The 12,517-nt window shown below is 48.9% G+C and overlaps 1 protein-coding gene across 1 annotated transcript in view; it reads right to left on the reverse strand.

Moving 5' to 3' along the window:
* The window catches only part of galnt2 (UDP-N-acetyl-alpha-D-galactosamine:polypeptide N-acetylgalactosaminyltransferase 2), a 113,824-nt gene that overhangs the window by 30,364 nt on the left and 70,943 nt on the right, over positions 1 to 12,517 (reverse strand). The window lies entirely within an intron of this gene.

The raw sequence follows: 12,517 nt of genomic DNA on the forward strand, positions 1-12,517 counted from the left end.
TAGAGTGGTTTACTGTTGCCTTCTGTAGTATAGCTGACCAGGAAACTCTTCCACTCTTACTGTCTGCCATCAAACGTATTGGTAGGATTTACAAGCTGATAATCAACCTGTCTGGCCACGTTATAAATGCACCTTCTGTGGCCATTGTATCCTGACATGGGACTTGAACATGGAACTTTTGGCCCAGAGGTAAGGACGCTATCACAAGACCTCCCTTTATTCTCTAACAACCTTTCATGCACAGACAAGCACATTACATTTAATACATCACCGACCTAACAACTGGTTTCAGCCTATTCCTATATATAATATGAGTGTAGGTAACTCCCAATTAATGCCACCTACTGAATACAATTAAAACCAACATCATTAAAAACAGATGATCACTAAACATCACTAAAAACAGATGAGCAGGTTATGTGCAAATTGGCTGCGATGTTTCCTAGTGCACTGATTACACTTATTGGCTGTAAAGTGTTTTGGGATGTCCGGAGGTCATGGAAGGTGCTCTAAAAATGAAAGTTTCCTTTTTATTTCACTTCTCCACAACAGTAGGATCAGAGGACACGGCCAATGTTTACAGTTCTTTCTTTAACTAATACAAGGGGGAGTTTTTTAAAAAAGTTTAACGAGACATAGACATTGCTGGCAAAGCCAGCAGTTTTATTGTCAATCCCCAATTGTCCTCACCGCCATCTTCTTTAACTGCTACAGCGCATGTGATGTAGGCACACCATATTGCTGTCAGGGAGGGAGTTTCAGGATTTTGACCCAGCCACACTGAGGGAATGACGATTATATTTCCAAGTCAGCTTGGTGTGTAGCGGGGGATCTTCCAGGTGGTCATATCCCATGCATCTGCTGCCCTGCCCTTCTATGTGATAGAGGTTCCATGTTTGGAAGATGCTGTTGAAGGAGCCTTGGCAAGTTGCTTTAGTGCATCTTGGAGATAGTACACGTTGCTGCCACTGTGCATCATTGGTGGACGGGTTGGATGTTGAAGGTGGTGGATAGGTTGCCAATCAAGTAGGCTGCTTTGTCCTGGATGGTGTCAAGCTTCTTGAGTGTTGTTGGATCTGCACCCATCCAGGCAAGTGGAGAGTATTCTGACTTGTGCCTTGTAGATGGTGGGCAGGCTCAACAGAGTCAAGAGGTAAGTTACTCTCTGCAGAGTTCCCAGCTTCTGACTTGCTCTTGCAGCCACAATATTTATATGGTTGGTTCAGTTCAGTTTCTGGTCAATGGCAACCCCCAGGATGTTGATAGTGGAGGATTTAGTGATGGTGACACCATTGGATGTCATAGGAAGATAGTTGACTTCTCTCTTGTTGGAGATGATCATTGCCCAGCACTTATGCAACACAAATATTACTTGCCATTTACCAATCCAAAAATGAATGTTGTCCAGGTATTGCCTCATATGTTCACGCACCGCTGCACTGTTGAAAATAGTGCAATCATCAGTGAATGCCCCCACATCTGACTCGCTGAAGGAAGGAAGGTCATTCATGAAGCAGCTGAAGACACCAGGACACTACCCTGGGGACCGCTGCAGTAATGACCTGGGACTGAGGTGACTGACCTCCAACCACCACAACCAACTTCCTTTGAAGACTCCTTGATGCCACACTCGATCATAAACTGCCTTGAAGTCAAGGACAGTCAGTCTCACCTCACCTCATGTTTCAGTTCTTTTGTCCATGTTTCGACCAAGGCTGTAATGGGATCAGGAGCTGAGTGACCATGGCAGAAGTAAACTGAGTATCATTGAGCAAGTTATTCACAAGTAATTGTAATTTCGCAGTATCTTTGATGACCCTTTCCAACACTTTGCTGATGATTGAGTGTAGACTGATGGGTAGTAAGGCCAGGTTGGATTTCTTCTGCTTTTGTGGACAAAAGCAGGGCAATATCTGGGCAATTTCCATATTGTGGAGATGCCGGCGTTGGACTGGGGTGAACACAGTAAGAAGTCTCACAACACCAGGTTAAAGTCCAACAGGTTTATTTGGTACCAAAGACCATAAGCTTTCGGAGCGCTGCTCCTTCGTCAGATGGAGTGGAAATGTGCTCTCAAACAGGGCACAGACACAGAAATCAAGTTACAGAATACTGATTAGAATGCGAATCCCTACAACCAGCCAGGTCTTAAAGGTACAGACAATGTGGGTGGAGGGAGCATCAAACACAGGTCAAAGAGATGTGTATTGTCTCCAGGCAGAACAGCTAGTGAGATTCTGCAAGTCCAGGAGGCAAGCTGTGGGGGTTACTGATAATGTGACATAAATCCAACATCCCGGTTTAGGCCGTCCTCATGTGTGCGGAACTTGGCTATCAGTTTCTGCTCAGCGACTCTGCGCTGTCGTGTGTCGTGAAGGCCGCCTTGGAGAACGCTTACCTGAAGATCCAAGGCTGAATGCCCGTGACTGCTGAAGTGCTCCCCCACAGGAAGAGAACAGTCTTGCCTGGTGATTGTCGAGCGGTGTTCATTCATCCGTTGTCGTAGCGTCTGCATGGTTTCCCCAATGTACCATGCCTCGGGACATCCTTTCCTGCAGCGTATCAGGTAGACAACGTTGGCCGAGTTGCAAGAGTAGGTACCGTGTACCTGGTAGATGGTGTTCTCACATGAGATGATGGCATCCGTGTCGATGATCCGGCCCGTCTTGCAAAGGTTGCTGTGGCAGGGTTGTGTGGTGTCGTGGTCACTGTTCTCCTGAAGGCTGGGTAGTTTGCTGCGGACAATGGTCTGTTTGAGGTTGCGTGGTTGTTTGAAGGCAAGAAGTGGGGGTGTGGGGATGGCCTTGGCGAGATGTTCGTCTTCAAGAGATCTCACTTTTAGCTATGTTGGTGCTGCCACTAGCGTACTACTATTCATTAAACAAGACTTGATAGTAATCGTAGTGTAGGGGTGACTTTTATGCTTAAGACAACTTTTATGCTTAATATCATGGACATTTTTACGCGTGTATATCAAATTTATTTTAAAATATTGTCAACAGTTCACAGCAATGCGATGACTCATGGAGAGGCTCCTTGCACCCCCTAATCACCTCAGACAGCCTTAATCACTTTAGACTCCAAGCAGGGAAACACAGACAATAGCTCAACTGATTAGATTATGCAAGAAGCTCAAATCACAAAGGGAGCCCTCCAGAAAGAGATCAGCCCAGGGGAAATGGGATCAGCTCCACCTATCTATAATGGCTGTTTTAATATCTCGCTATTGTGCCACTGCTTTGTGTTATTAGCAAGCACTGATCATGTAACTTGTAGTAAATGATGAGCCTATTACCATATGTTTGGCGCGAAGTTCAAAACCCTATAAATTGTAAAGTGCACAATGGCCGGGCAGAGCAGTTGACGAGCAGCTGTCTCTCCCCAAGCCTGCGGTTTTGTTATTTTAAACAGAGAATAAAGTTTGTGTTGCCTTTTTGTACTGTACTCATGTCTGCTTGTCTTTTATGCTGGTAGGAAGCAAGAAACTTCCCCTTACAGTTTGGTGCCGAAACCTGGGAGGAAGCTGGACTCACGGTGACAAGGATCAAGTGGGTGAGAAGTCAATTTCAGACCGCCAGATTCCGGAAGGATCCGAGCGCTGTCAGGACCACGAGGGGACTTCCTCCAACGTGGATACCAGCTGTAGACTGAGTGGGTACAAAATGTGCACTTACACTGATTGGCTACTGCACAAATTTCACTGATTGAGAACTTTAAATTTGTAACACGGTTAGGTACACTGCTGTCAGCTACCTATTGGTCGGCTACCTATTGTGAGAGGGATTTGTAAGCATCCACTAGAGGTGGACCATTGTCATGGCAGGCCTTCATGTCCCTGCTAACCACCTGGCGCGCCAATAAGGGGGATAAAGAAAAAGGCTTTATTGGATGAGCGGGTAGGTTGGGCATACCTCTGCGAGCCAGGAGCTAAGGGAACCGAAAGGGTTGACAGATTCCAGAAGCACTCACAATAGGAGCGGGGTACGGGCTAGGGGGAACGCGAAAGGTACAGAAAGACAAGTGAGAGCGAGAGAGACAGAATGCTCCATGAAGGAGAGCCCGAGGAAAGATTACCCCAGGACAGAGATTCTGAAGTAGGTTGCGCATACGTAGGGGGAGGAAGGGAGCAAGAAGATAGCCTCTCCCTAGAATGGGGGCCAGAAGGATCTCTTAGCCGAGCATTTGGGACGCAACAGCAGAAACTAATCAGGAAAATGTGCAAGGAAGGATGGGACCCCAGTGCGTCCTTCCCCCTACAAAGGGAATGGTGGAATAGCCACCAGCGGGACGCTTCTAAAAAGGCTGCAGTAATTTTAGTTAAACAGTTAGTGATAGCAGTACGTATGAACCAGGTTTACCAGGAAAAGATAGAGGAAAAGAACAAGAGTATTGCAAGTTTAGAGGCTCAGATCACAGAGCTACGAGCTGAACCCCGTAAAATCAGCACCCCGGAGACCACCATGTCTTCGGTGTACCCCGCACTTCCCAGTGCACCACCCGAGTACGAACCCGGCAGCGTCCAGAAATGTGCCCCGGTACAGAGGACAGCTAACGGCCAGGATCGCTATAAAGCATTCACTCCCTGAGAAAAGCAGACTATCCTAAAGGAGTTAGGTACTCTGCGCACCCGAAGTAAAAATACAAAGTTCTGGAGGACTCTTGAGGAGATGTGGGATGTCTACGATCTCCACCCCCGTGATATCCACCAGATAGTCAGAGCGAAGTGCCCCTCGGATAAATGGAGGACTCTAACCAGCACTGACCCGGAGAACCCTGCCACCTCCACGATCCAGGATGGGGCATGGGCGAACGGAGTCCCTAACAATGCCTACAGGGCGATCCAAAGGGAAGCATATAATGCCTTTAAACACGCAGTCTGTACAGCTCTGGGAAACCCTACCACCAACTGGGGAAAAATCCAATCCTGTAGGCAGGAAAAAGGAGAATCCAGCAGCAACCATGCTGCTCGCCTGTATGAGGCTTATTGTGAGTCGTCCGGGCAGGAAAACCCCAACCCTAACTATGCCCCGTACATCCAAATGTTTTCAGACGGGCTTTCCCCAGCACATCAGGAAGTTTTAAAATGAGGTATTGTCACTGCGGACACCTACGATACCGCAGTACAGTGGGCAAGCCGGGTAGACGCGAGGGCTAGGGCAGGGAGCAATCGAACCGCACCCAGGTCCCGGACAGCCTCTGCAAAACTAGATGCCCCTAACTTTAAACCAACAGCTAAGTGCTTCCGCTGCGGAAGACCCGGGCACATAGCTAGGCACATAGCATCAGAACCTGGACAAACTTGTAGGACCTGTGGCAGAACAGGTCACTCAGCTGAGCAGTGCAGGCTAAAGCCCAGGCCCAAGCCTGAAACCCACTTAGACATGCAGGAAGCCTTCCTGAACTGGCTGAGGGACCAGGGGAAGGCATGAGCACAGGCGGCTCCCAGGGACACGGAGGGAGACAACTGTGTCTACGTGCCTGCCCTCCTGGGGGGCCTGCCTTGCGAAATGTTAGTAGACACAGGAGCCTCTGTATCCCTGACCGACCTACCCCTTCCCGTGACCAAGGATTACACCCACATAGTAGGGGTGGGGGGAACTCGTATTAAGGCTTACAAGAACAGGACGGTGGTCCTAGAGGTAGCAGGGCGACTGGTGCCGGTCCAGTTCTTTGTATGCCAGAATAACGAGGGAACCGTGCTAGGAATGGATATTTTAGAGGAATTAAGCAAACTCATAGACCCAAGGAATCATAAGATTCATTGGCTCCACAGTAACGGGAACAAATGTAACCTCCACCAACCCTGCCAAAACATCGCAACAATCGGGAGTGTTAAAACGTTTCAGAGGGACTGGGACACAGAGCCCCAGCCTTTTGGAATAATTTGTAGAGTACTGACAGGAGTATGGGCCCAGGGATAAGCAGGACACAGGAAAGGTCCCTATGGACCCGGTCCATGTCCCCGGCCCAGACCACAAACCCCACAGACAGTACCCCATAAAGCCAGAGGCATACCAAGCCGTGCGGGCTATTGTACAGGACCTAGGAGAGGGGGGGTAATACGCTCCACTACTCGTACCACGAACTCCCCAGTATGGCCAGTAGCAAAGCCCGATAAAACCTTCCGCTTAACAATCGATTATACAGAACTAAACAAAGTCACCCCAAAAGTACGTCCCATAGTGGCAAGCCCCTCCACAATCCTGAATGGATTGGACCGTGAGTATAGTATTTTCACGGTGTTAGACATAGCAAACGGCTTCTGGTCGGTGCCGTTAGACACGGAGTCTCAGGACAAATTTGCATTCACTGTGGGCGAAAAGCAATATACCTGGACGAGACTCCCCCAGGGGTTCCATAACAGCCCCGCCATCTTCCACCAGGTTATGAATAAGATATTAGAGGGAGTAGATCTCACCCCTTACCGCTGCACTGTCCTTCAGTATGTGGACGACATCCTAATTGCCTCAGAAGACAGGCAAGGACATGCTGCAGCCCTGATTGAGGTGCTGTGAGCCTTAGAAAGGGGCGGCTTGAAGGTGAACCCCAAAAAGGCCCAGATAGGAAGAGACACAGTCCTGTACTTAGGACAGGAGATATCCCAGGGTACTAGGACCATGCCTCACGAGAGGAGGGTTGCCATCCAGGTCATGCCCAGGCCAGTCTCCCTGAGGGGAGTCTGCAAGGTTTTGGGACTGTTCAACTACAGCCGAACCTTTATCCCCAATTTCGCAACCTTAGCCAAGCCCATACAGCGGCTAGTGAAGGTGGGAGGCCCGGGGGGCAAACTGATAGAATGGAGACCCGAACAGGAGGAAGCTTATGCAAGGTTAAAACAAGCCCTTATATCAGCTCCGAGTCTCGGTTTACCTGACCCGAGGAAGCCCTTCCATATCTTTTGTGAGAATGAGGAGGGATTCTATGCCGCAGTAATAGCCCAAACACATGGGGACACCCTGCGACCCGTAGCTTACTACTCCACACAGCAGTCACCAGTGGCAGCCGGCTTGTCCCGATGCGTTGCAGCACTTGATTTTGCTGCATGGGCAGTTAGTATTAGCGAGCCCACGGTCATGACGGGGGAAATCATCCTCCACACCAGGCATATCATCGTTGAAATGCTTAACAACAGTAAGGATGTGGAGATGCCAGCGTTGGACTGGGGTGAACACACTAAGAGTTTTAACAACACCAGGTTAAAGTCCAACAGGTTTATCTGGTAGCAAATACCATTAGCTTTCGGAGCGCTGCTCCTTCGTCAGATGGAGCGGAAATGAGCGGAAATGCTGGATATGTACCCAGATTCCAATACAAGGGCGGCACAGTAGCACAGTGGTTAGCATTGCTGCTTCACAGCTCCAGGGACCTGGGTTCGATTCCCGGCTTGGGTCACTGTCTGTGTGGAGTTTGCACATTCTCCTCGTGTCTGCGTGGGTTTCCTCCGGGTGCTCCGGTTTCCTCCCACAGTCCAAAGATGTGCGGGTTAGGTTGATTGGCCATGCTTAAAAAACAAAATTGCCCTTAGTGTTCTGAGATGTGTAGGTTAGAGGGATTAGTGGGTAAATATGTAGGGATATGGGGGTAGGGCCTGGGTGGGTTTGTGGTTGGTGCAGACTCGATGGGCCAAATGGCCTCTTTCTGTACTGTAGGGTTTCTATGAAATGTGCTCTCAAACAGGGCACAGAGACACAGAATCAAGTTACAGAATACTGATTAGAATGCGAATCCCTACAGCCAACCAGATCTTAAAGATGCAGACAATGTGGGTGGAGACACATTGTCTGTATCTTTAAGATCTGGTTGGCTGTAGGGATTCGCATTCTAATCAGTATTCTGTAACTTGATTCTGTGTCTCTGTGCCCTGTTTGAGAGCACATTTCCGCTCCATCTGACGAAGGAGCAGCGCTCCGAAAGCTAATGGTATTTGCTACCAAATAAACCTGTTGGACTTTAACCTGGTGTTGTTAAAACTCTTACTGTGTAACAATAGTAAGCTCAGAGCAGTCTCTAATGTAAGGAGAGCTAAGTGGGAATCAGTTCTGCTCCCCAAAGATCGGTCAGTCACCATAATAAGGGACACAGGAGTAAACCCCGCTGCAGGGATTTTAGCCACTGGTGAGTCACATGTGTGCGCTGAAATTGACCTAGAGGGAGACGCAGCCCCAGTAGAAGAGTTCCCCTTAGGACAGGCAGATTTAACATTCTATGTAGATGGGTCCAGGAAATATATTGATAGTACCCCCAAAACAGGGTGGGCAGTAGTTAACGACAAGTTAGAAGTGGTAGCCTCAGGACGATTAGACAGCACCCTGACAGCTCAAGTCGCAGAATTAGAGGCTTTAACACAGGACCTGACCCTGGCAGAGGGCAAAACCGTGAATGTATATACCGACAGCCAATACGCGTTCGGAGTCATACACGACTATATGACCGCCTGGGATCGCAGGGGGTTTGTCACATCGGGAGGGGACAGGATAAAGCACCAGGAAAGATTGAAGCTCTATCCCGCGCCTCAAAGCTGCCCAAAGAAGCAGCACTAATTAAAGTCAAAGCGCATAAGAAAATAGAAGCTCCAGAACAAGCAGGGAACGCTGCAGCTGATAAGGCAGCACAGCAGGTTTAAGTCACGCTCTCCTAACAGCTAGTATCACCACAGATAGTGTGGACATAGTCCAGTTACACCGGGACACCCCCGAGGCAGAGACGCAGGTCTAGGAAGAAAGGAGCGGGAAACCAGATGCCCAGGGCGTCTGGAGGAAGGAAAGAAAGGTAATAGCCCCAGACTGCATCAGGCCCACTCTGCTGCAGTTAAACCATGGCCGTGATCACACCAGCAGAAACGCCATGAATCATCTCCTGAGTAAGGATTGGTGGTGGTCGGGGATGGGAAGGGACATAGCTAAATACTGTCACCGATGTCTCACATGCGCACAGCACAACCCCAGGTGGCCCATAAAGATCCGAATGGCTCACCAGCCAAGACCCCGGGGGCCGTGGGAAAATCTCCAGATAGATTTCACAGGACCACTTCCCGCTTCAGGGGGCAAGAGATATTGTTTCGTCATAATTGACCAATTCACCCGCTGGGTGGAAGCATTCCCCACCCGGGATTGCACTGCTTCCACTGTGGCAAAAATCCTAGCGAGCGAAGTAATTCCCAGATGGGGGGGTCCCTTTGCAGATCGACTCCGATCAGGGCACCCACTTCACGGGAACAGTTATGAAAAAGACGTGCGAGTGGATGGAAATAAAGCAGAAGTTCCACATCCCCTACCATCCACAGAGTTCAGGTATGGTAGAGAGGATGAATCGGACCCTGAAGTCCACACTCGCAAAGGGTTTACATGGAAAACACAGCAGGTGGACAGAGGTCCTTCCCACTGTGCTTATGAAACTCAGGGCATCCCCAGATCGCGTTACGGGATTAACCCCTTACGAACTGATGACCGGGCGGGCCATGCAATTGCCCCAAGGCATAATTACCGGAGGGGAAGATTTGGGACCCTTAAAAGACAAAATCAGCAGATATGTCTTAGAACTGAGTGAGCAGCTAAAAGAAATGAGACAGCAGGCGAGAGAACAACAGGAACTTAAAGATAAAGAAAGGCAGTACCCTGAACAGGCCACGGTACCAAAAGCAGGATCCCAAGTAATGGTTAAATTGCTACCTGAAAGGCCTGGTCTAGCGCCCCGGTGGTCGGGGCCACACCGAGTCCTCATTAGTGGGGATACCTGCGCCTGCATTGAAATCAGGGGAAAGGGGCAATGGAAGCATTGGACACAACTAAAAAGATGCGAGAACAGCAATGATCCAGTAACGGGAGTCTAATAATAATAATTGTACCTCCAAGCTCATTGTACCTGTTTTTCAGGCAGGTCACAGCACCGGACAAGAAGATGTATATCACTGGTTGTTTTTACTGCTTAGCAGGGGAGATTGTCTCTCAAACCGTTACCAACGCGAGTTGAATGTAAACACGTACTTGTATATGTCGCTTGTATATGCTGAGAAATGGAATACATCTAAATGCTGGATATGTACCCAGATTCCAATACATTCCAAAGGTGGAATCCCCCTCAGGCCAATCCCTTTGACAGCCCAAGAGAACGTAGAGTGGGTTATACAGGAAGCAGGCAGGAGCCTCACGCAGTCTGCTGGGTGCAAGACAGGGACACTCGGTAAATGGCAACTGCCGGGTTACAACCGCACACACCAGCCATCCTCCCTGACCCTGACAAACACCACTGGGATAGGGCGCCCAATCGGGCCAGTCTGTATATCCAAAACAGGATGTGGAGATGCCGGCGTTGGACTGGGGTAAACACAGTAAGAGTTTTAACAACACCAGGTTAAAGTCCAACAGGTTTATTTGGTAGCAAATGCCATTAGCTTTCGGAGCGCTGCTCCTTCGTCAGATGGAGTGGAAATGTGCTCTCAAACAGGGTACAGAGACACAAAATCAAGTTACAGAATACTGATTAGAATGCGAATCTCTACAGCCAACCAGGTCTTAAAGATACAGACAATGTGAGTGGAGGGAGCATTAAGCACAGGTTAAAGAGATGTGTATTGTCTCCAGACAGGACAGTTAGTGAGATTCTGCAAGTCCAGGAGGCAAGCTGTGGGGGTTACTGATAATGTGACATAAAGCCAACATCCCGGTTTAGGCCATCCTCATGTGTGCGGAACTTGGCTATCAGTTTCTGCTCAGCGACTCTGCGCTGTCGTGTGTCGTGAAGGCCGCCTTGGAGAACGCTTACCCGAAGATCAGAGGCTGAATGCCCGTGACCGCTGAAGTGCTCCCCCGCAGGAAGAGAACAGTCTTGCCTGGTGATTGTCAAGCAGTGTTCATTCATCCGTTGTTGTAGCGTCTGCATGGTTTCCCCAATATACCATGCCTTGGGGCATCCTTTCCTGCAGCGTATCAGGTAGACAACGTTGGCCGAGTTGCAAGAGTAGGTACCGTTGCTGTGGCAGGGTTGTGTGGTGTCGTGGTCACTATTCTCCTGAAGGCTGGGTAGTTTGCTGCGGACAATGGTCTGTTTGAGGCTGTGCAGTTGTTTGAAGGCAAGAAGTGGGGGTGTGGGGATGGCCTTGGCGAGATGTTCGTCTTCATCAATGACATGTTGAAGGCTCCGGAGGAGATGCCGTAGCTTCTCCGCTCCGGGGAAGTACTGGACAACGAAGGGTGCTCTGTCCACCGTGTCCCGTGTTTGTCTTCTGAGGTGTTCGGTGCGGTTTTTCGCTGTGGCACATCGGAACTGTTGATCAATGAGTCGAGCGCCATATCCTGTTCTTACGTGTGTACATCAAATTTATTTTAAAATATTGTCAACAGTTCACAGCAATGCGATGACTCATGGAGAGGCTCCTTGCACACCCCAATCACCTCAGACAGCCTTAATCACTTTAGACTCCAAGCAGGGAAGCACAGACAATAGCTCAACTGATTAGATTATGCAAGAAGCTCAAATCACAAAGGGGGCCCTCCAGAGAGAGATCAGCCCAGGGGAAATGGGATCAGCTCCAAGGATCTGGCAGATGGAGTATAACGTTGACAAGTGTGAGGTTATCCACTTTGGAAGGAATAATAGTAAAATGGCCTATTATTTAAATGATGAAAAATTACAACATGCTACTGTGCAGAGGGACCTGGGGGTCCTTGTGCATGAATCGCAAAAACTCAGTTTGCAGGTGCCGCGGCAAATGGAATGTTGGCCTTTATCACGAAGGGGATGGAGTATAAAAGCAGAGAGGTCTTGCTGCAATTGTACAAGGGATTGGTGAGGCCGCAACTAGAGTACTGTGTGCAATTTTGGTCCCCTTATTTGCGAAAGGATATATTGGCCTTGGAGGGAGTACAGAGAAGGTTCACCAGGTTGATACCGGAGATGAGGGGGTTAGTTTATGAGGAGAGATTGAGTAGATGGAGCCTGCACTCGTTGGAGTTTAGAAGGCTGAGGAGAGATCTTATAGAGACATACAAGATAATGAAGAGGGTAGAGGCAGAGAGATTCTTTCCACTTAGAAAGGAAACAAGAACTAGAGGACACAGCCTCAAAATAAGGGGGAGTCAGTTTAGAACAGAGTTGAGGAGGAACTTCTTCTCTCAGAGGGTAGTGAATCTCTGGAATTCTCTGCCCATTGAAGCAGTGGAGGCTACCTCGTTAAATATGTTTAAGTCACAGGTAGATAGATTTCTGATCAATAAGGGAATTAAGGGTTATGGGGAGCGGGCGGGTAAGTGGAACTAAACCACTATCAGATCAGCCATGATCTTATTGAATGGCGGGGAAGGCTCGAGGGGCTAGATGGCCTACTCCTGCTCCTATTTCTTATCTATAATGGCTGTTTTAATATCTCGCTATTGTGCCACTGCTTTGTGTTATTAGCAGGCACTGATCATGTAACTGGGAGTAAATGATGAGCCTATTACCATATGTTTGGCACGAAGTTCAAAACCTTATAAATTGTAAAGCGCACAATGGCCGGGCAGAGCAGTTGACGAGCAGCTGT

Source organism: Mustelus asterias, chromosome 5, assembly GCF_964213995.1.
Source record: "Mustelus asterias chromosome 5, sMusAst1.hap1.1, whole genome shotgun sequence".
Classification (NCBI taxonomy): Eukaryota; Metazoa; Chordata; class Chondrichthyes; order Carcharhiniformes; family Triakidae; genus Mustelus; species Mustelus asterias.